Raw genomic sequence first — 24,833 nt, forward strand, 5'->3', positions numbered from 1 at the left:
CCGTCTCAAAAAGAAAGAAATCCTTCAGCACAGAGAGTAGAAAAAAACAACTACTCACACTTCCCAGAATACCTACCATGGCAATACCAAAATATGACCATGCTTGTTAATATTTAGGCCAGGGCATTAAATGTTTATAACATAATACAAACACTTGTAATCCAAATGTGAATGATTATCTTCAATTTTCAGTAAGACCCTATTAAACCCGGTCATTAATATGTATTCCTTCATAAACATATTGAGTACCTAATGAATGTTCAACACTGTAGAATCTCTAAGGAAAGAATACTCGGTCACTTTATAAGCTATGTGGTAGTCAAGAAAAATCCTTTCTACTCCTTGATACGTTAAATGATCAAAAAATCCAAAGCTAAAAAATCATCAGAGAACAATGAAAAAATTTTAGTGGCTTTATGCTTCCAATTCCATATTCTTCTGGCCTCTTTTCTGAAGCTTGCCTAAATCATCCCAGGAATGCTAAAACTGGGTGTTATTTATGGCATAACCAAAATGAAATAACAAAGTAAGTACCCCAAATAAAACTAGGAGAAAAAAATCCAGGGAACCAAGCAGGCAGTAACGATCTAAAGTTCTACACTTGGAACCTATACCTTGAATGTTAAATAATAGATTTTTTTAAACAGTTGACTGCCAAGTGTGGTGGCATGTGCCTGTAATCCTAGCTACTTGGGAGGCTGAGGTGGAGAGACTACTTGAGCCTAGGAGTTCTAGACCAGTCTGAACAAATAGCAAGACCCTGTCTCACAGGTAGGGGGGCGGGGGGAAGGCAACCAAGCTGGGTGTGCCATGTGCCTCTAGTCCCAACTACTTGGGAGGCTGAGGTAGGAGGAGTGCTTGAAACCATAGGCCACTGTACTCCAGCCTAGGCAACATAGGAAGACCCTATCTCTAAAACAAACAAACATAAACAAACAAAAAGGCCGGGCATGGTGGCTCACACCTGTAATCCCAGCACTTGAGGCGGCTGAGGTGGGAGGATCACTTGAGCTCAGGAGTTCGAGACCAGCCTGGCCAACATGATAAAATTTTTGTATTTGTAGTCTCTACTAAAAACAAAAATTAGCTGAATGTGGTGGCAGGTGCCTATAATCCTAGCTACTTGGGAGGCTGAGGCATGAGAATCATTTGAACCTGGGAAGCGGAGATTGCAGCGAGCCAAGATCATACTACTGCACTCCAGTCTGGGCAACAGAGCGAGACTCCATCTCAAAAACAAAAAAAAAAAAACAAAAAAAAGTTATACCTTTAATTGTTATCTTCCTTCAGTAGTTAGGAAATTAGAATTTACTATTGCTAAATGAATGTTCAAAGTTAAACCAAAATTAGTTCAAGATGAAGCCAAGAACACATCTCAACTCATTCAACAAAGCCATTATTACTCTGATGTCAAAACCGGACACGGATATCACAAGACAACTACAGACCAATATATCTTATGAATACAGATGTAAAAGTCCTCAACAAAGCAAAATGAATCCAGCAACATATAAAGGCTTACACACCATTGCTAAGTATGATTTAATCCCAGGGATTCAAGGTTGGTTTAACATCTGAAAAATTAATTAATGTAATACATGATATTAATAAAGGATACAAACCACATGATCATTTGAATAGATGCAGAAAAAGCACTTGACAAAATCCAACATGCTTTCATGATAAAAACACTCAACAAAGTAGGAACTGAAGAAAACATCTTCAACCTGATAGAGAATACCTATGTGGAGAATAAAAAGAACACCTACAAAACCCCACAGCTGAAATCATACTTCATGGAGAGAGCCTGAATGCTTTCTCCCTAAGATCAAGAACAAAACAAGGATATCCACTCTCACCACTCTGTTCAATACTGCACTGAAGGTTCTAGCCAGGGCAACTAGGCAAGAAAAAGAAATAAAAATCACTCAGGCTAAAAAAAAGAAGTAAAACTACCTTTATTTGTAGATGATATAATCTTGTATATAGAAAATCCCACAAATAAACTATTAGAGCCAATAAACACATCCAACATAGTTACAGGATATAAGCTCAATATTTAAGTAGTAATTATATTTCTATACACAAGCAATAAGCAATCTGAACATTAAAAGTTTTTAAAAATTCCAATTACAATAGCACCCCAAAAAAAAAAAAAGACTTAGAAAGCCAGGCATGATGGCTCACACCTGTAATCCCAGCACTTTGGGAGGCCGAGGTGGGTGGATCACTTGGGCTCAGGAGTTCAAGACTAGCCTAGCCAACATCGCGAAACCCCATCTCTACTAAAATACAAAAATTAGCTGGGTGTGGTGGTGGGTGCCTGTAATCCCAACTACTCAGGAGGCTGAGGCAGCAGAATCGCTTGAACCCGGGAGGCGGAGGTTGCGGTGAGCCAAGATTGCACCACAGCACTCTAGCCTGGGTGACAGAATAAGACTCTGTCTCAAAAAAAAAAAAAAAAGACTTAGAAATAAATCTAACAAAAGCAGCGACAATCTTATACTCTGAGATATATAAAAATTGCCAAAAGAAGTTAAAGAAATCCTAACTAAACAGAAAGGCCAGGTGTGATGGCTCACACCTGTAATCCCAGCACTTTGGTAGACTGAAGTGGGTGGACTGCTTGAGCCCAGAAGTTCAAGATCAGACTAGGCAATAAGGCAAAACCTCGTCTCTACAAAAATACAAAAATGAGCTAGGTGTGGTGGCATGCACTTGTAGTCCCAGCTGCTTGGAGGGCTGAGAAGCGAAGATAACTTGAGCCTAGTAGGTTAAGGCTGCAGTGAGCCATGATTGCACTACTGTACTTCATTCCAGCCTGGATGACAGAGCAAGACTGCGTCTCCAAAGAGAAAAAAAAAAGGAAAGACATCCCATGTTCATGGATGAGAATGGATCAGAATATACAACACTGTTAAAATGGCAATATTCCCTAAATTGATCTACAGAATCAATGCAATCCCAGTATACCCAAAATAAATTTGAATAGGAAAAACAAAGCTGTAGGACTCACACTTCCTGATTTGAAAACATAATTCAAAGCTACAGAAATCAAGACAGTGTGATAGTGGCATAAGGATAAACATATAGATCTATGGAATATGTGGGTTCAGAAATAAACCCTTACACTGACAGTCAATTGAATTTTTGACAAGAATGCCAAGACAATTCAGTGGAGGAAAGAATTGTCTTTTTAAGCCAAGTGCTGTGGTTGACAACTGTAATCCCAGCACTTTGGGAAGCCGAGGCAGGAGGATTGCTTCAGGCCAGGAGTTCGAGACTAGCCTGGGCAACAAAGCAAGACCCCATCTCTATAAGAAACAAACAATGGTCTTTTCAACAAACCATGCTGGGACAACTGAATAAGGACATGCAGTAGAATGAAGTTGGACCACTGTATCTCATGCCATACACAAAAATTAATTCTAATTAAATTTAAACATGGATTATAGACCTAAATGGAACAGCTAAAACAATACAATTCCTAGAAGAAAACAAAAGCTAATCTTCATTTCATTTGGTGACTTGACATCAAAACCACATGCAACAAAGGAAAAAATAAGTAAATTGGACTTCACCAAAATTATAACATTTTGTACATTAAAGGACACCATCAAGAAACTGAAAACACAACCCACAGATGGGAGAAGATACCTGCAAATCATATATCTCACAAGGTATTTGTATCTCATATATTTAAAGAACTCTTACAACTCAACAATAAGAAAAGAATCCAATTTTAAAACAGGCAAAGGCTAAGCACGGTGGCTCACACCAGAAGGAGAGGATCAGTTGAGGTAAGGATTTTGAGACCTGCCAGAGCAATATAGCAAGACCCTATCTCTACAAAATAAATTAAAAAAAAAAAAAAAAATTAGCCAGGCATGGTGGCACACACCTGTAGTCCTAGCTACTCAGGAGCTGGAGGTAGAAGGAAACCTTGAGTCCAGGAGTTTGAGGTTATAGAAAACTATGATTGGGCCGGGTGAGGTGGCTCATGACTATAATCCCAGCACTTTGGGAGTCCAAGGCGGGTGGATCACGAAGTCAGGAGTTTAAGACCAACCTGGCCAAGATGGTGAAACCCTGTCTCTACCAAAAATACAAAAATTAGCCGGGCATGGTGGCAGGTGCCTGTAATCTCAGCTACTCGGGAGGCTGAGGCAGAGAATCACTTGAACCTGGGAGGTGGAGCTTGCAGTGAGCAGAGATGGCGCCACTGAACTCCAGCCTGGGTGACAGAGTGAGAGACTCCATCTCAAAAAAAAAAAAAAGAAAACGATGATTGGCCACTGCACTCTAGCCACAGTGACAGAGCAAGACCTTGTCTAAAAAACAATAGATGTATAAAAATAAAATTAAAATGCGCAGAGAATTTAAATAGACATTTCTCCAAAGAAGATATATGAACGGCCAATAAGCACATGAAAAGATCTCATCAGGTTGAGCAAGGGTCCAGGCCTGTAACCCCATCACTTTGGGAGGCCAAGGTGGGGGGGCTGCTTGAGCTCATAAGTTTGAGACCAGCCTGGGCAACATGGCAAAACCCCATCTCCACAAAAAATACAAAAAAGGTCAGGTACAGTGGTTCATGCCTTTAATCCCAGCACTTTGGCAGGCTGAGGTGGGCAGATCACCTGATGTCTAGAGTTTGAGACCAGCCTGGCCAAAATGGTGAAACCCCGTCTCTACTAAAAATACAAAAATTAGCTAGGTGTGGTGGCGGGCGCCTGGAATCCCAGCTACTGGGGAAGCTGAGACAGGAGAATCGCGTGAACTCAGAGGCGGAGATCGCACCACTGCACTCCAACCTGGGTGAAAGAGCAAGACTCCGTCAGAAAAAAAAAAAAAAAACTTTCAAAGATAAAACAAAAATCTTGCTAAAGATAAATACATGAGAAGCTAAAGAAATCATCTATTTCTTTAAGTCATGCTATCAATTTGCACCAAAATTTTCATTTCCTATGTGTAGGTGTCGAGGGTCTTGTAGCCATGATAAATGACATACACCTGTTCTGCGCTAACTTTTGTTCCCCAAAAGAGATGTGTAGTACTCCAGGGGGCTGGGCACAGTGGCGCATGCCTGTAATCCCAGCACTTTGGGAGGCCAAGGCCACAGGATCGCTTGAGCTCAGGAGTTCGAGATCAGCTTGGGCAACATGACAAGACCCCGTCTCTACTAAAAATATTAAAAAATAGCCAGGTGTGGTAGTGCACACCTGTAGTCCCGGCTACTCGGGAAGCTGAGGTGGGAGGATTGCTTGAGTCCGGGGGTGAAGGGGCTGGAGGTTGCAGTGATCCAAGTGCCACCATACTCCAGCCTGGATGACAGAGGGAGGCCCTGCCTCAAAAAAAAAAAAAAAAAAAAAAAAAAAAAAAAAAAGACAGACATGTAGTACTCCTAACATTCAGTACCTCAGAATGTGATCTTAGAGATAGGATCTTCAGGCCAGGCAGCTTCCCTTCCTCTCTGTGTCAGTCTGTCCCATCTCGGCTCGGCCTACCAGAGGCAGAGGGTGCAGGAACCTGGAGGTGGAGGGTGCAGGAAGCCAAGATCCTGCGACTGCACTCCAGCCTGGGAGACACAGCAAGACTCCGTCTCAAAAAAAAAAAAAAAAAAACCTTACAAGAAAATGATGCAGGCTGGGCACAGTGGCTCACACCTGTAATCCCAGCATTTTGGGAGGCCAAGTGGGGTGGATCATTGAAGGTCAGGAGTTCAACCCCAGCCTGGCCAACATGGTGAAATCCTATCTCTACTAAAAAAAACAAAAACTAGAGAAATTAGCCAGGCATGATGGAGCATGCCTGCAGTCTCAGCTGCTTAGGAGGCTGAGGCAGGAGAATCGCTTGAACCCAGGAATCGGAGGTTGCAGTGAGCCAAGATTGCGCCATTGCACTCCAGCCTGAGCAACAAGAGCAAAACTCCATCTCAAAAAAACGAAAATGCAAAGCCATCTAAGAGACAGTTTAAATATATAAAAAGCTAGATGCCAAATAAAACTAGATGGGTAACTTGATAAACAGGATTGATAAAAAGCAAGACAGCTGATATTATATAATTCTTATTTGCTTCAATATTTACTGGGGAAGATAGAGGGGAAAAGCTATCTAAATTACTCTTTAAAGCATACAAATCTCTAATAGTGAATCAAATGCATCATTAAATTCCTCAAACTGATATGTCAGATGTCAGGTAGTCATGAAGACCCAAAATAGTCTCTATGGGTTTTTTTTTTTTTTTTGAGACAGAGTCTCGCTCTGTCGCCCAGGCTGGAGTGCAGTGGTGTGATCTCAGCTCACTGCAAGCTCCGCCTCCCGGGTTCACGCCATTCTCCTGCCTCAGTCTCCCGAGTAGCTGGGACTACAGGCGCCCGCCACCTCGCCTGGCTAGTTTTTTGTATTTTTTTTTAGTAGAGACAGGGTTTCACCGTGTCAGCCAGGATGGTCTCGATCTCCTGACCTCGTGATCCGCCCGTCTCGGCCTCCTAAAGTGCTGGGATTACAGGCTTGAGCCACCGCACCCAGCCTCTATGGGTTTTTTGTTGTTTTTTTGACACAGAGTCTCGCTCTGTTGCCCAGGCTGGAGTGCAGTGGCACCATCTTGGCTCACTGCAACCTCTGTCTCACGGGTTCAAGCCATTTTCCCACCACAGCCTCTCAAGTAGCTGGAATTACAGGCGTGTGCCACCACATCTGGCTAATTTTTGTATTTTCAGTAGAGACAGGGTTTCACTATGTTACCCAGGCTGTTCTCAAACTCCTGACCTCAAGTGATCTGCCCTACACGGCCTCCCAAAGTGCTGGGATTTCAGGTGTAAGCCACCACAACCAGCCCCTTCGCTGTGTTTTAAAGGCATTTAAGTATAAATTATTAAACTGCAGGACACAACATATTAGTTGACGGTCATATGAGTGACCTTCTCTAAATGCCAGGAGAATAGAATCCACTTTTCCTTTATCAACATTTTCCTTGCTCAACTTCTGGCATATTAGGTACTCAATGAGTATGTGCTGAACCAAAATGAACAAAAAAACGCTGTCATCAAAGTAACTCCCATCTACTCAAGTAGGCTGCAATTCCAAACTGCCCAAACTAGCAAATCTCTAATAGAAGATGGGCTCAGAAGACATATCAGCATGAATAACCTTCTGAGGAAAAGACAACATGGATTCTAAAAGTGGAAATCACACCACACCGGTTCACCCAAATTCTCTGAGAAAATAAATATGTGCGGCCGGGCACGGTGGCTCATGCCTGTAATCCCAGCACTTTGGGAGGCCGAGGCGGGCGGATCATGAGGTCAGGAGATCGAGACCATCCTAGCCAACATGATGAAACTCCGTCTCTATTAAAAATACAAAAATTAGCCGGGCGTGGTGGGGGGCGCCTGTAGTCCCAGCTCCTCAGGAGGCTGAGGCAAGAGAATCACTTGAACCCGGGAGGCGGAGGTTGTAATGAGCCGAGATCACACCACTGTACTCCACCCTAGGTGACAGTGCAACACTCTGTCTCAAAAAAAAAAAAAAGAAAAGAAATATGTGAATATAATTTATGTGAGCTTTCACAAACTCTTGATAAGATTCTAAATTAAAGATTTTTTTTTAAAGACCTGAGTGGCCACAGGATGAGAACATTGACTGTAGACTAGACATAACTGAGACACAGAAAATTATAGGTAGATGCTGAGGTACTTCCCCAAATGAAGGTATAAACAGAAGATTGAAATTTTTTTTAGAAATGCTATATTTAACATTTTAATATATTGTACAAAAAGTATACAGAGAATTCCCCATTTTGCAGATGGGATGATGAGATTCCTAATAATGAAATACCACATGAGTTGGAAAAATAAGGGAACGGAGAGATAGAAAGGGTTTCTAAATGTATTAAATGAGAAACATTTGCAAAAACGTAGATTTATATTCAGCTGAGAGAATGCTTTGGCAAGTATAAAAGCTGTCTAAATGTGAAGGGTTATCTAGCAGAAGACAAACCAGACTTGCTCGAAGCAGTTCCTATGTAGACAAAATTGGGCCCAAAGTGGTAATTCCAGAAGGGCACGCTTCAACTCAAGCTTTCTAACCATCAGACCTAACTAGAAGGTCGTTCTTACCTTGGATTACCTCTAAGAGCCCACTGAGATATGAGAGTTGAAACATTACATGCAAGGAAATGGCAGGTATGCTACAGCATGGACAAATGAAAAGTAAGGCATTTACAGGAAAAAAATCTAAGCTATACTTAAAAGACTCATGCCTTCCAGTCAAAAAAGTAATTTTTGAATAATTATAGAATATTCCCTAAAGACAATGTGATGTTCTATGCAAAAGAGAGAGAAAAAAAAAAAAAAAAAAAAAAAGGAAAGAAAAAGAAAAGGGAGGGAGGGAGGACCAAATCCTATTAGGAAAAAACTGTAAATCAAGGGTGTCCAATCTTTTGGCTTCCCTGAGCCACACTGGAAGAAGAGCTGTCTTGGGCCACACATAAAATACACTAAACTAACAATAGCTGATGAGCTAAAAAACAAAATCACAAAAAAAATCTCATAATGTTTTAGGAAAGTTTACGGATTTGTGTTGGGCCACATTCAAAGCTGTCCTGGGCCACATGCAGCCTGCGGGTCATGGGTTGGACAAGCTTGCTGTAAATAGAACATATTTTCTTATCCTTCTACCAAATCACAGTGTAGTTATAACTAAAATGCAATTCTGAGTAGTTATCATAAATCCAGAAAGGGAAAGCAATGCTGACAAAGATCCAGGAAGGAGGTTTCACTGAAGATTAAGTTAAAAAGTCAAGCATCTTCAGTTGAGAAACATGAAAGCAAAGGGGCAATGTGATCAAAATCAGAAAACGTATCAATATGGTAAATACTAACTTATTCATCAAATCTCAACATAGTAAGCTTTTATGCTTGAAAAGTATTTCTTTCTATAACAGATAAAAGAACCCTGTGGATTGTGTTATCACATTCTACAAGTTAAAAATAGATTCAAGTGCTTGGATAAATGTATGTACATGTATATTATTAGCTCTATTCAGGTCCTGTAGGATAGAAGTGCTATCAGATGGGGCCGGGCGCGGTGGCTCAAGCCTGTAATCCCAACACTTTGGGAGGCAGAGACGGGTGGATCACGAGGTCAGGAGATCGAGACCATCCTGGCTAACACAGTGAAACCCCGTCTCTACTAAAAAATACAAAAAACTAGCCGGGCGAGGTGGCGGGCGCCGGTAGTCCCAGCTACTCGGGAGGCTGAGGCAGGAGAATGGCGTAAACCCGGGAGGTGGAGCTTGCAGTGAGCTGAGATCCGGCCACTGCACTCCACCCCGGGCGACAGAGCGAGACTCTGTCTCAAAAAAAAAAAAAAAAAAAAGAAGTGCTATCAGATGTGAGGCCCTCAATTTCTGAGGTTAACATCTTAATAGATAACAATGCTTCACCTGAAAACATCAGTTGGTGCCAATTTAGACAGAACAATTGGTTGAATGGACCCCTGAGAGACAGACTCAAGGCTGGTTGGTATAAACTTCCTTCCATTCTTTTACCTCGGTATGTATGTGTGTATAATATATACATACATATTATACAAGAATATATACACATTCCTTATCTTTTATACACTTAGAATGTTCCTTATATAGCTCTGCACCCTGAATTTTTCATTTATCATTTACTCAACATCCTAAGACATTAAAAATTTTTTTTTTTTTTTTTTAAGACAGAGACTTGCTCTGTCACCAGGCTGGAGTGTAGTGGCACCATCTCCGCTCACTGCAACCTCCAACTCCCTGGTTCAAGCAATTCTCCTGCCTCAGCCTCCTGAGTAGCTGGGATTTCAGGCACATGCCACCATGCCCAGCTAATTTTTGTATTTTCAGTAGAGATGGGGTTTCACCACGTTGGCCAGGATGGTCTCGATCTCCTGACCTCATAATCCTCCTGCCTCGGCCTCCCAAAGTGCTGGGATTACAGGCATGAGCCACCACACCCAGCAGGAAAAATTCTTTTAAATACTATTTCGTGGTTGTAAATGTCCATCCTTAAATATACCATAATTTATTTTCTTATAAATCTTGCTGCTCATTTAGCTTTATTCTCAATTCTCACTAGTATGAATAATGCTACAATGAATACCATTGTTCACAAATCTTTCTATATATCTTAATTTTTCCCCCTTACGATAAATTCCTAGATGTGCAATTACTGAATTAAAGAACGTTTTTAATTTTGCCAATATACGTTGCCAAAATATCTTCCAAAAAACTAGGCCCAATACACACTCCACTAGCAGTTTCAGAGATTGTCCCCTTACCACCTTTGACAGCACAGTCAACTGCAAATCTGATAGGTTAAAAAAAATAGTATGTCATTTAATCTGCATTCCTTTGATTACTTGTCAGAATAAAAATGTTTCTCATATGCTTCTTGGTCATTTGTATTTTTTCCTTATGAACTCTGATCATGTTCTTTGCCAGCAAACTTTTCTTTCTCTTGGCCGACAAACTTTCTGTGAAAAACCAGTTAAGATGGAATCACCTAAGTATCAGCAACTGCAGCTCCCCCTGCTGACCAATAAATTACCACCACCATCAAGTGCCCAGTAAAAATAAACTGTGCGCTGTAACCATGCACTTGCCCGTCTTCTGGGCTGCTGCTACAAATACAAATTATACACGGTAATAAAAAAGAAAATACTGTATATCCAAAGTCATACTTAACAGAGCTGTGATGGAGAAGGCAAGGGCGACAAACGTCTTCTTTTCTTTTCTTTTTTTTTGAGACGGAGTCTCGCTCTGTCGCCCAGGCTGGGGTGCAGTGGCCGGATCTCGACTCACTGCAAGCTCCGCCTCCCGGGTTCACGCCATTCTCCTGCCTCAGCCTCCCGCGAAGCTGGGACTACAGGTGCCCGCCACCACGCCCGACTAATGTTTTTTGTTTTTTGTTTTGTATTTTTAGCAGAGATGGGGTCTCACCGTGTTAGCCAGGATGGTCTCGATCTCCTGACCTCGTGATCAGCCCACCTCGGCCTCCCAAAGTGCGGGAATTACAGGCGTGGGCCACAGCGTCTCGCCCAAATGTTTTCTAATGTGCAGGAACTAGGCAAGGCAGTGTCTCACACCTCTAATCCCAGCACTTTGTGGAGGCTGAGGCGGGTGGATCACCTGAGATCAGAAGTTCAAGACCAGCCTGGCCAACATGGTGAAACCCTGTCTCTACTAAAAATACAAAAATTAGCCAGGCGTGGTGGCACATGCCTGTAATCCCAGCTACTCAGGAGGCTGAGGAAGGATGATTGCTTGAACCTGGGAGATGGGGGTTGCAGTGTGCTGCGATTGCGCCACTGCACCCCAGCCTGGGCAATAGAGTGAGACTCCATCAAAAAAAAAAAAACTAATATGCAAGAACCAATGTCACAATTCTAAAAATCAATTCCCTGCCAAATATACTACCTGGCACATATAAACATCACACGACTAAATATATAAACACCACAGACCTAAATATTCATTTCCATATACTGCAACTATGTGAAAACATTCTAGTTACCAAATGACACTGGGTGGTCAGCAAACTAGTTCTCTTTTTCCAAAAGCAAAAACAACAAAAACTCTTCTGCCCTTTAGCGTTCAAAGGAAGATTATTAAAAATCGTAATTCTTGGCAATCTTTATTCCAAAGCTGCTCACGCTTATTAGACTGGGGCCAATAGAGCCAAAGGGTAAGGCCAAGTTTGGCAAATGCATGTGACTCTCAGCTTTTCCACTGACACTCTCCTAAAGAGGCACATCTACAAGGCCAACAATGCAGTCTTTAACACGCATTTACTAAGTGCCATCAAGAGCAAACACTGATGGCTGGGCATGGTGGCTCACGCCTGTAATCCTACCACTTTGGGAAGCCGATGGGAGGTGGATCACCTGAGGTCAGGAGTTCGCGACCAGCCTGACCAACATGGTGAAACTCCATCTCTACTAAAAATACAAAACTTAGCTGGGCGTGGTGGCAGGTGCCTATAATCCCAGCTACTTGGGAGGCTGAGGCGGGAGAATCGCTTGAACCCAGGAGGCGGAGGTTGCAGTGAGCCGAGATCATGCCATTGTGCTCCAGGCAGAGGTTGCAGTGAGCTGAGATCATGCCATTGTGCTCCAGCCTGGGCAACAGAATGAAACTCCGTCTCAAAAAAAACAAAAACAAAAACAGCACGCAGTGAGGATAAAAGACAAGAGCCAGCCCTCACTCTCTCTTTTTTTTTTTTTTTGAGATGGAGTCTCGCTCTGTCGCCCAGGCTGGAGTGCAGTGGCCGGATCTCAGCTCACTGCAAGCTCCGCCGCCCGGGTTTATGCCATTCTCCTGCCTCAGCCTCCCGAGTAGCTGGGACTACAGGCACCCGCCACCTCGCCCGGCTAGTTTTTTGTACTTTTTAGTAGAGACGGGGTTTCACCGTATTAGCCAGGATGGTCTCGATCTCCTGACCTCGTGATCCGCCCTCCTCGGCCTCCCAAAGTGCTGGGATTACAGGCATGAGCCACCGTGCACAGCCTAAAGATGGTTTCCTTTTTTTTTTTTTTGAGACGGAGCCTCACTGTCACCCAGGCTGGAGTGCAGTGGCACAATCTCAGCTCACTGCAACCTCTGCCTCCCAGGTTCAAGTGATTCTCCTACCTCAACCTTCCGAGTAGCTGGGACTACAGGCGCGTGGCACCACATCCAGCTAATTTTCTGTAATACAGATGGGATTTCACCATGTTAGCCAGGATGGTCTCCATCTCCTGACCTCATGATCCACCTGCCTTGGCCTTCCAAAGTGCTGGGATTACAGGCGTGAGCTACCGCGCCTGGCAAGCCCTCACTCTCAAAGAACCTAGAGACTAGCTGGGATCAAAGTGGAGCAAACCGGCAATCAGTACAATAGAAGTGCTAGGTCTGCATATGCACACACACATGCACACACACTAGCAGTTTCAGAGATTGTCCCCTCACCACCTTTGACAGCACAGTCAACTGCAAATCTGATAGGTAAAAAACAGTATGTCATTTAATCTGCATTCCTGTGATTACTTATCAGAATAAAAATGTTTCTCATATGCTTCTTGGTCATTTGTATTTCTTCTTTATGAACTCTGATCATAAAGTGATAATACCTGGGTCCAGAGGAAGCACTCAGTGTCGGCTACTATTATTACTATTATCACTGCTGTTATTACTGTTATCACTACTTTTTTTTTTTTTTATGGCTAATCAAGTGAAGCGGTGGGAGTGAAGAATAAACAAAGAAATCTGTAACTGGTTGTGATCAACTAATAGTAACCACCACTATACTTGGACCAGTCACTACTGTTATTAAAGACTAGGGGGAGTAAGTTTCCAGAACAGGGTAGAGTCCTTCTTAAGCAGAGGTAATTGCTTGTGTGAAGACCCAGAGGCAAGGAACAACAGGGTATACAGCAGGCACTGGGCACAAGCAGTCTGTACTACTGCGTACAGGATGCTCAGGAAGAAGTGGAGAGATGATCTGGCAAAATATTTCAGCTCTACCTTCAAAGCTAGGAGAGTCATGGTGGAAGAGGGATATGATCACACGCTTAGACGTGCAGTTTACAAGGATCCTGTTGGCAGCGACTTGGAAGAGAGAAAGCAGTCAAGGAGAATGATTACAAGGCAACAGAAGGTCAGGCAGCCAAAAGGGCGATGAAGGTCTGGACTCAAAAAGAAATAGGATGACTAGGAAAACATTACGACCTAGGATCTCAAGAATGTGGTGACTAGAATGGCATAAGAAGGAACCCAGAGGCCTCTCAAATCCCTGATTCGAGTGACTGACTGGATGACACTACCGCTCACCAGGATAAGAAGATAGGAAGAGGTTGGACCTGGGGAAGTGGATAAGATCATTTTAAAATGCCCATAGGATGGCCGGACATGGTGGCTCATGCCTGTAATCCCAGTACTTTGGGAGGCTGAGGCAGGTGGATCACCTGAGGTCAGGAATTCAAGACCAGCCTGACTAACATGGTGAAACCCCGTCTCTACTAAAAATACAAAAATTGGCTGGACGTAGTGGCGCACACCTGCAATCCCAGCTACCCCAGAGGCTGAGACAGGAGAATCACTGGAACCTGGGAGGCAGAGGCTGCCGTGAGCCGAGACCGTGCCACTGCACTCCAGCCTGGATGACAGAGCGAGACTCCGTCTCAATAATAATAATCATGATAAAATAAAATAAAATAAAATAAAATAAAATGCCCATAGGACATCCAAGTAGAGATGTCCAGGAAGCAACTGTGTATACGGGATTGGAGATCAGAAAACTAGTCAGAGCTGGAAAAAAACACTTTTGCAAATCATCAGCATATGGACGGCAAGTGAGGCACAAGTTTATCTAACGCATTCCTCAGAAACTGCACAGGGTGAGGGCAGAAATGGTCAAGGGAAGGCAAATATGAATTTTTTTAGGAGCAAAAGAGGGAAAACATCTGCAAAGAAAACCAAGAGTATGGGCCAGGCTCGGTGACTCACGCACTTTGGAAGGCCAAGGCAGGTGAATCACCTGAGGTCAGGAGTTCGAGACCAGCCTGGCCAACATGGTGAAGCCCGTCTCTCCTAAAACTACAAAAATTAGCCAGATGTGGTAGCAGGTACCTGTAATCCCAGCTACTGGGGAAACTGAGGCAGGAGAATAGCTTGAACCCAGGAGATGGAGGTTGCAGTGAGCTGAGATCGCGCCACTGCACTCCAGTCTGGGCAAAAGAGCAAGACTCCATCTCAAAAAAAAAAAAAAAAAATAGTTTCAAAGATAAAACAAAAATCTTGTTAAAGATAAATACATGAGAAGCTAAAGAAATAATCTACTTCTTTAAGTCATGATATCAATTTGCACCAAAATTTTCATTTCCTATGTGTAGGTGTCGAGAGTCTAGTACCCATGTTAAATGACATACACCTGTTCTGGGCTGAATTGGGTTCCCCAAAAGAGATATGTAGTACTCCAGGGGGCTGGGCACAGTGGCACATGCCTATAATCCCAGCACTTTGGGAGGTCAAGGCCACAGGATCGCTTGAGCTCAGGAGTTCGAGATCAGCTTGGGCAACATGGCAAGACCCCGTCTCTACCAAAAATATTAAAAAATAGCCAGGTGTGATGGTGTGCACCTGTAGTCCCAGATACTCGGGAAGCTGAGGTGGGAGGATTGCTTGAGCCCGGGGGTGAGGGGGCTGGAGGTTAAAGTGATCCAAGTGCCACTGCACTCCAGCCTGAATGACAAAGGGAGACCCTGTCTCAAAAAAAAAAAGAAAAAAAAGATATGTAGTACTCCTAACATTCAGCACCTCAGAATGTGATCTTAGAGACAGGATCTTCAGACCAGGTACAGTGGCTCATGCCTGTAATCTCAGCACTTTAAGAGGCCGAGATGGGTGGATCACTTGAGGTCGAGAGTTCGAGACCAGCCTGACCAATGTGGTGAAACCCTGCCTTTACCAAAAATGTAAAAATTAGCTAGGCGTGGTGTCAAGCACCTGTAACTCCAGCTACTTGGGAGGCTGAGGCAGAAGAATCACTTGAACCTAGGAGGAGGAGGTTGCAGTGAGCTGAGATCACGCCACTGCACTCCAGCCTGGGCAACAAAGAGAGACTCTGGAAAAAAAAAAAAAAAGAGATAGGATCTTCAAAGAGGTCACAAAGTTAAAATCAGGTCATCAGGGAGGACTCTAATCCCAATATGACTGTTGTCCTTATAAAAAAGGGGAAATAGGCCGAGACGTGCGGATCACGGGGTCAGGAGATCGGGACCATCCTGGCTAACAAGGTGAAACCCCGTTTCTACTAAAAAATACAAAAAACTAGCCGGGCGAGGTGGCGGGCGCCTGTAGTCCCAGCTACTCGGGAGGCTGAGGCAGGAGAATGGCATAAACCCGGGAGGCAGAGCTTGCAGTGAGCTGAGATCCGGCCACTGCACTCCAGCCTGGGCGACAGAGCGAGACTCCGTCTCAAAAAAAAAAAAAAAAAAGGGGGGGGGGAAATTGTGGACACAAAGAAACACACACAGAGAGGCTGGGCGCGGTGGCTCACACCTGTAATCCCAGCACTTTCGGAGGCTGAGGCGGGCAGATCACTTAAGATCAGGAGTTTGAGAACAGCCTGGGCAACAAGGTACAGCCTTGTCTCTACAAAAAATACAAACTTTAGGCTGAGTGGTGTGGTTCATGCCTGTAATCCCAGCATTTTGGGAGGCCGAGGCAGGCAGATCACCTGAGGTCAGGAGTTCAAGACTGGCCTGGGCAACATGGTGAAACCCTGTCTCTACATAAAATACAAAAAATTAGCCGGGCATGGTGACACGTGCCTGTAATCCCAGCTACTCAGGAGGCTGAGAAAGGAGAATCACCTGAACCTGAGAGGCAGAGGTTGCAGTGAACCGCTATTATGCCACTGCACTCCAGCCTGGGCAACAGAGCAAGACTCTGCCTAAAAAAGGAAAAGAAATATGCACAGGGAGAACTCTACATAAAGACTGGAGTTATACTGCCACCAGAAGCTGGAAGAGAGGCTTGAAACAGCTCCTGCCCCAGTTGCTTCAGAGGAAGTATGCCTCTGCCCTTAGATTTCTAGCCTGCAGAACAGTGAGACGATAAATTTCTGTTACTTAAGCCACTCAGCCTATATCACTCTGTGGCAGCAGCCTTAGCAAACAGATGTCATGAAGAAAATTCTCAGGTTTACTGACTACCTACCAGGTGCCGTTCTAAACACTCTACATCAAAAAACTCATTTAATCCTTATAAAGTCCCCTCCAGGATCTAGGTACTATCATTACACCTTTCTTTTTTTTCTTTTTTTTTGGAGACAGAATCTCGCTCTGTCACCCAGGCTGGAGCACAGTGGCGCGATCTCGGCTCACTGCAAGCTCCGCCTCCCGGGTTCACGCCATTCTCCTGCCTCAGCCTCCAGAGTAGCTGGGACTACAGGCGCCCGCCACCATGCCCAGCTAATTTTTTGTATTTTTAGTAGAGACAGGGTTTCACCATAGTGGCCAGGCTGGTCTCAAACTCCTGACCTCAGGCAATCCTCCCGCCTTGGCCTCCCAAAGTCCTGGGATTACACTTGTGAGCCACCACGCCCAGCCCTAAAGATCTTTTTTTTTCTTTTCATATATACACCAATGCAAATTGTCTTTTTCTCCTGTTTTTTTCCCCAAAAAACACAAAGTGCATCAAATCATACATACTGTTCTGCATCTCGCTTTTATCACTTAACTGTCTGCCTTGCAGATCTTTCCATATCATATTAAATTATGTTTTAATTCTCTTGTTTTGCTTGTCAAGAACAGTTTTTACTTAATTTCACCATAGTTCAGTCTAGCACACAAGGCACCCAGCAGCCCCTAAGAACTACCTGAGACAACTGATGATGGCTCCATGCCACACACTAAAGGCCCTGTATCTTTTCTCTCCTCCTCATTTTCATTTCACTTTTTTCTCCAACTCACTCAATTCTCCTTCCTTTCCCTATACCTCTCCCATCTCACCCACTCCTTAGCCCCTAACCCTGACAACTAGACCTACCAACATCACTGACATTGCTTAGTCGTGGCTAGAAATATTCAGGCTTTAAAAAGGTACAGACCCCCAACATAGAGAAAAAGGGATAAATAATAATTTCCATGAGAACTTCTAATTAACGAGAGTGCCTTAAATTGAAGAGTTTTGGTCTGGAGTTATTCTTCCTTGTTACTTGCCTCCTCTCGCATTTGGATTTGTGAAGAGTGAGTAAGTATGACGCTATTTTCTATATGCATGGAAACAAGCACATACTCAGTCTAACATTTAAGCAATGCCTGACAGAACGACAGAGTTCATTCTACAATAAGATAATTGGAAACAAAATATAAGAGCTATCTAAAATTAACATTTGGGCTCCAAAATATGCACTTTAATTAACCTATCATTTCTTTTTACTTAAATTAAGTAGCTCCAATCTGAAACTACATCTTAGAAATGTTTTAAGGATATTCACCAATGAAAAAGAGGAAAGTTCCCTCTCCCCGCTTTTATTTTCCAGCCCACAAACTCTATGCTATCCTCCCCGCAAAAAGTACCTTTTTTTCTGACCAGACGAACACTGTAATTTTTAAGATTTCTAAATAATAAAAATAAGAAAACATTACCCCCAAAAAATTGGTTTACACTTAGAAGATGTTTCGCACTGAGCAAAGGATTGGTAAGGAGCATAAAACTAAGGCAGCCACGTAACTACATTCTCAAGTAGTAACAGGTGGGAACTCACAGTATGGAGCTCATTTCCTTTCTCTATTCCTGCCACGCCAGGGACTTCTGGTAGAACTTCTGGGGTTACTGTATTATAACTCAGGTTCAGAGACATTCACAGGTAAAACCTTAAACATTGGAAATATCTTTAAAAGTAGGGCTTTGTGTACCAAATACATTCGTTAAAACCTAGGAAACTATAAAATGAAATCCAATATATTGATCTCAATCCCCTTGCCTGCTTCCTAAAAAGAACAGAGGCCAGCAGGTCCTGGTGCTCAACACTTGCTAAGTCGAAACACTCTTACACAGGTCCTCCGATTCTTGACGGGTTCAGAACTTCTGGCTGCATTCCCCATGCAACCCCTCCAACTCTACAGGGAGAATGCTGGAAAAACTGTGTCACTTTGGCTTCCTGTATATTAATATAAGCACTCATTATCCAGCAATAGCAGCTGAAATGTAAATGAAGATGAGAACTCAGTCTACATGACCTAAGATTTCCCACAAGTCCAGATATTTAGGTTACGCAGACTGCATTATTGGCCGATTTCTCCTCTGCATTAATCTGGAAGTCCACAGAACAGATTAGCACACAACAATCTTAACTAAGCTAGTATCCAACTCTGAAGGAAGGCGAAGCTGGTGGAGGGTTTCCAGGACTCCTTATCCTTCTCTGTCCTTCCTCCCATCCCCTCCTTATGTCTTTTTTGTTTTTTGTTTGTAAAATTTAAAAATATTTAATTTTTTTAAATGTATTTTTAGTCACAAGAAAATCAAAGAAGCCACCCATTTAAGTCTTAAGCTCTGCCCTTTGCCTAGTCCTAATGGAGAGTTCTTTGGCCATCTATGTATAAGAGATTAGAGGAGCCAAAGAGACTGGAGAACCACCACATCAATGGGAGCTTTTTCATCTAAAGCTCATCTGTCCACACTGTCCAAATGAGGTTTACCCTGTGAAATAAACTCGGCATAAGTGCTACCTGTTGAGAAAAACAGTGTGAAATGTCACGCAAAGGACTGGGGTGCAGCAGCAGGACTCTGAAAGAGTCATACGTGTAAACCAGCAGGTCTTAGAATGTTCTAATATACTATATGCAGTTTCAGAGTAAACAAATGGTTAATGACACATCTTTTGTAACACATGAATCAGCTACTGATTTGCAAGAGTGGGACACACCCTAGTACCTATGACTCCAAAGTACCTGTTTGAAAAGTGGACCTAGATGTCTGAATTGCCAACCTATCCTAAAATTGGAACAGAATTTTATAACTATGTAAGTTGCCATAATTTAAAGTTAAAAAGATCACTGCCTTTCATTATAATGGAAGTTAATTTGAGAACTTCATTAAAACCTTCACACCGATAATCAAAGAACAGTAGCAATGCAAAGTAAGGTACAGCCAATCAATCCTAGGAAGCAAACACAAGAGGCAAGAGAAATGGCAGGTAAAGGAACCGAAGAATAGCAAATTCAAGAATTACAATTCAAGAATTACAAGTATTACAAAGTTCTAAAGAAAAATGAATAAAATGAGGCTGGTAATGAAAAAATAACACATCTTACCTTAAGAGGCATCCAAATAGCATTCATAGTGTCAGGATATAAAGACAATACTCAGAAATGAGCAAGAAGTCTTAGTAATTCCCTCGGTTACCAAGTATGAGCAGGTAGGAAAATCTTTTGTTTCGATAAGGTATCTGAAAGAGAGGATTTTCATTTAGACTAAAAAATAATCAAGAAAATGCAAATAGTTTAAGCTACCTGGGCAGGGATTTTGAAGTCGCACTTCAAAATTTGTATTTGTGTACAGGGATTTGCCTCATCGCACTAAAAAAGTATAGAAAATACAGTCCCCTTTAGAAAACGGCAAATGTGTGTGTGTCTCCATATATGTGGGTGTAGAAACACACGTTATATAAAAAGATAAATAATATGTAACACATATTTTAGATAATGTAAAATTGCTTATCAAACAGCCAAAATCCCAGAGACAATAAAGTTTCCAGGGTACCTCATAAACACTAAACGTGATTTGTTAACTAACCGTCTAAAAAAAGACCCTTGCCACATTTAATTATCTTTAGTCAAGTAAAACCTCTCTAATCATCCCGACTGTCCCAAGATTATGCTTAAGTTTCAGAGTCAATTCCACATGAAAAGTAAAACCTATTCTTGACTGAAGTACTAGAAACAAATAAAATACCCTTCTTCCTCAGAGATCGTTAAAAGCAGACCGAGCAACTTAATTTTGAGGGTGGGAGGAAGGTAAATTTGCCTGGAGGCTGGAGGATGGACTAAATGACCTCTAGTAGGATCCTCGTTCAAGTCCTGGGCCTGAATACAATTCCAGCTTAACCAGTTACTGCTTCGCTTAAAATGGAGGCTTGTCCGCGTAGGGACAAAAATAACAGCACCCACTTCGTTAAAAACAAATGTCGAAAAGTACTCTTATTTAAATAAAAATAAAAAATAAACACCTCTGGAGTGGATGTGTTCTTGCTATGCGTTTGTCACTGAGGCTTCGAAGACTTGGCATCACTTTCCTTACCGCTCACCGGATTTTGGGGGAGGAGCGGGGGGCGGCAGTTTGACTCCTGACCCAAGTCTCAGGCAGGCTTCAAAGCCCCACCGGGGCCCCCAACTCCAGAGCCAGCGGGAGCGGAGAGGCGAGAGCCCGAGATCGCACCTCCCCCCACCGCGGACCCCAGTCCCAAACCTACCCCTCACCCCTCCGCAGTGGGGCGCCTCCTTCTGCCCCATTCCCATTGTTAGGGAGGGGAGAGCGCGGGGTGGGCTCAGGGCAGGGGCGCCTGCGGCCGTTGCCCGGCTCGCTTCAGGAGGGGCGGCCCGCGGGATGCGGCTTCCCTTCCTCCCCGCGTCGGTCCGTCCCACCTCGGCTCGGCCTGGCGCCGCGAGCTCCGCTCCGCGCCCCCGGCCGCGGCCCCGGCCCGCCCCCCGGGCAGCCAGGCCCCCCGGCCACTCGGTCGGCAGCCTGCGGCCCAGGCCTACGAGTGGGCGCTGGGCGGGGGTCCCCGTGCCCCACACACGCGTCCCTCTCCCCGAGCCCCGCCGCTTCCAGGGCCCTCGGCGGCGCCCGCTCCCCGGGCCCCGCTGCCCCCCGCCTCCCAGCCGGGCCGCTCCCTCGAGCTCGTCGTGTCGGGGCCGCCTCCTCTACCTCACCATCACCCCTGTCCACTCGTGCCCCCACCCCCAGGGGCACCAGTGCCAAAGACAGCTCCCCCAGCCCCGGACCTACCTGCACGGTTCAACCAAGCCTAGAAGTGGGGGCGGGGAATCTTCCGCCCTCCTCTGGCGTTCATTGGCCCTTCAGGGGCATATCGTGAGCGCCATTGGCTGAGCCATGGTGTCCGTCAGAGAGATGGGGCGGGACAGAAGGGGGAGAGGGATGCTGGTGCCTCGGCGTCTCTGTCTCTGTGTATCTCGCTGTCTCTGTCTCTGTCTCGGCCCTTGGAAACGAGAGGCTTTTGGATGAGAGGACTACAAGCGGGCCTGAGGTGGGAGGAATAGGAATAGGAATCCTGCCAGAGCGTCACGCCAGTTGGCCACTCTGAACCCCCTACCTAAGTCCCCTTTAGGTTCTCTTCTCCATCACCCCCAACCCCTGCCCCTCACCCCTCGAGGTTCCTTCATCCAGGAAGCGACGTGATGAAAACTCCAGGCCGGAAGGCCATAGGGAGAGATGTTATATATGTATACAAAATATACACATATAAATATTTATATATAAACTCAACCAGATATCAGTGCACTAGGGCCTGGAAAGGAAAGGGCACACATCTCACAGACAGGGAAGGACTTGAGATAGAGCCGGCAGAAGAAGGAATCAAAAATCACTCTTAAGAGCTGGCAACAGTGGTTACCTCCTGGGAGGGGAACTGAGTGCCTAGGGAACCAGTGGGCAGAAGACTTACATATCTCGGCATATCCTTTGTATCCATTGATTTTTGCACCATTCATCAAGATTCCAATTTTAAAAACATTGATTTAAAGGTTTAAATAAGGTCGCAAAACCGGGGGACAGATAAGATAGTTGGCCAGGAAAATTGGCACAACATGCAGATTTGGGGAGGAATCTTAGCTTTTAATATGTTCAGTTCCAGGTAACAGGGTTTTGTAAAACCCAGTGAAGGTGTCCCAGAGGCAACTGAAGTTACAGAACTTGAGAGAGGGTAGACAATCAGGACTAGAGACTACGTGGGGTCCTTCGCCTGAAGATAGTGGTCTATGACATGCTAAAGGATAAACTCCCAAAGCAGGGTAATAAGACACCCACAGTAAAAGGTAGGAGAACAAAAAAGAAGGTCAGTGAGGTAAAAGAAACAGAATATTAAAGAGGCATGAAAATTAAGGAAGGAAGGGTCTGTGGAAAATAGAAAAATAAAACTATGAGAGAGGCCGGGCGCGGTGGCTCATGCTTGTAATCTCAGCACTTTGGGAGGCCAAGGCAGGTGGATCACCTGAGGTCAGGAGTTCGAGACCAGCCTGGGCAGCATGGTGAAACCCCATCTCTAATAGAAATGCAAAAAAAAATTAGCCAGGTGTGGTGGCACCCTCTGTAATCCCAGCTACTGGGAAGTCTGAAGTGGGAGAATTGCTTGAACTGGGAGGTGGAGGCTGCAGTGAGCCAAGATCGCGCCACTGCACTCCAGCCTGGACAACAGAGCGAGACCCTGTTTCAAAAAAATAAAAAATAGGCCGGGCGCGGTGGCTCAAGCCTGTAATCCCAGCACTTTGGGAGGCCGAGATGGGTGGATCACGAGGTCAGGAGATCGAGACCATCCTGGCTAACACGGTGAAACCCCGTCTCTACTAAAAAATACAAAAAATTAGCCGGGCGAGATGGCAGGCGCCAATAGTCCCAACTACTCGGGAGGCTGAGGCAGGAGAATGGCGTAAACCCGGGAGGCAGAGCTTGCAGTGAGCTGAGATCCCGCCACTGCACTCCAGCCTGGGTGACAGAGCGAGACTCCATCTCAAAAAATAAAAAATAAAAATTAAATTAAATTAAATTAAATTAAAAATAAAAATAAAAATAAAAAATAAAAACGATGAGAGCCTCATAGGTCTTACCTCTTTAGGCTCTGGTAACCATGGGACAACAAGAACGAAAGCCAAGGCCGGGCAGGGTGGCTCACGCCTCTAATCCCAGCATTTTGGGAGGCCAAGGCAGGCAGATCACAAGGTCAGGAGATCAAGACCATCCTGGCCAACATGGTGAAACCACAGCTATGGTGGTGCATGTCTGTAATCCCAGCTACTCGGGAGGCTGAGGCAAGAGAATTGCTTGAACCAGGGAGTCAGAGGTTCCAGTGAGCTGAGATCAGGCCACCGCACTCCAGCCTGGAGCACAGAGCAACACTCAGACTCAAAAAAAAAAAAAAGAAAGAAAGAAAAAAAAGAAATATAACAAACACACACCAAAATTGAAAGAAAACCAACTATACTAAAATATGGTTTTCAAAATATTTTTATAAGTGTAATATAGCGATATATATACTTTTTATTAATGTATTAGATAATCTAATGGCAGGCCTAATGACCACTATAATTCTGACATCATAAATAAGCATAAGTATTATTTTATGATGCCTGCAACAACTATAATGTGGATTGATCTTAGATAATAGGCTGAGAAGTGACCAACTGTAGTATATGAAAATACCTGTGATGGGCTGGGCGCAGTGGATCACTCCTGTAATCCCAGCACTTTGGGAGGCCGAGGAGGGTGGATCATGAGGTCACGAGATGGAGACCATCCTGGCTAACACGGTGAAATCCCGTCTCTACTAAAAATACAAAAAATTAGCCAGGCGTGTTGGTGGGCGCCTGTAGCTACCCGAGGAGGCTGGGGCAGGAGAATGGCGTGAACCTGGGAGGCGGAGCTTGCAATGAGCCTAGATGGCACCACTGCACTCCAGCCTGGGGGACAGAGCGAGACTTCATCTCAAAAAAAACAAAAACAACATACCTGTGATTTCTGTTCATGACAATGTCACAGGTAGTGCTGTTACTACTGTGCTTTGTTGTTTCCATTCATAAATGAAGGAAATGTCAATTTCCTGTTGAACTTTCACAAAAATAAAGGCAGGTTATTTTTTCTATTCCAAGTTCATGGGTTTCCTAGTCTGTGGACCACAGGTTAAGGAACCCTCTCCTAGGCTGCGGCAGGAAGATGGTTTGAGCCTCGGAATTCGAGGCTGTAGTGAGCTATGACTGCAGCACTGCACTCCAGTGTGGGTGACAGGGGGAGACCTAAATAAACGACAACAACAAAAAGCGGGGAAGGAGAGAATTTTGAAAATTAAAGAAAACAAAGAAGAAAGAAAAAAGAAACCCTGCCCTGAAGAAATCATCCTTCCCATCCTCCGCACACGGGCTGTGACTCTGCCTTTACCGCTCATCCCTATCTCTCTCTTCCCTTCAGCAAACTCCAAACACTCCACCTCTCAATCCTGCCTACACGTGTCTGGCATCCCTGGGACACAAAAAACAAGGAAATATGAGTGGGAATTGGAAGGAAGATACGTACATCTTGT

General features: G+C 44.2%; 1 protein-coding gene across 3 annotated transcripts in view; it reads right to left on the reverse strand.

Moving 5' to 3' along the window:
- The window catches only part of KANSL1 (KAT8 regulatory NSL complex subunit 1), a 198,489-nt gene extending 176,928 nt beyond the window's left edge, over nucleotides 1-21,561 (reverse strand). For 2 of the 3 annotated variants that reach the window (XM_030923033.1, XM_030923041.1), the window contains exons 1-2: nucleotides 21,533-21,561; nucleotides 19,840-19,973 (exon numbers count right to left, since the gene is read on the reverse strand). The gene's annotated coding sequence lies outside the window, so the exon portion shown is untranslated. Of the gene's footprint in view, nucleotides 1-19,839; nucleotides 19,974-20,753; nucleotides 20,901-21,532 lie in introns of those variants that run through there. The other variant, XM_030923034.1, reaches the window with a different exon arrangement.
- Nucleotides 21,562-24,833: the final 3,272 nt, after the last annotated feature.

The sequence above is a fragment of the Rhinopithecus roxellana genome, chromosome 19 (assembly GCF_007565055.1).
Source record: "Rhinopithecus roxellana isolate Shanxi Qingling chromosome 19, ASM756505v1, whole genome shotgun sequence".
Classification (NCBI taxonomy): Eukaryota; Metazoa; Chordata; class Mammalia; order Primates; family Cercopithecidae; genus Rhinopithecus; species Rhinopithecus roxellana.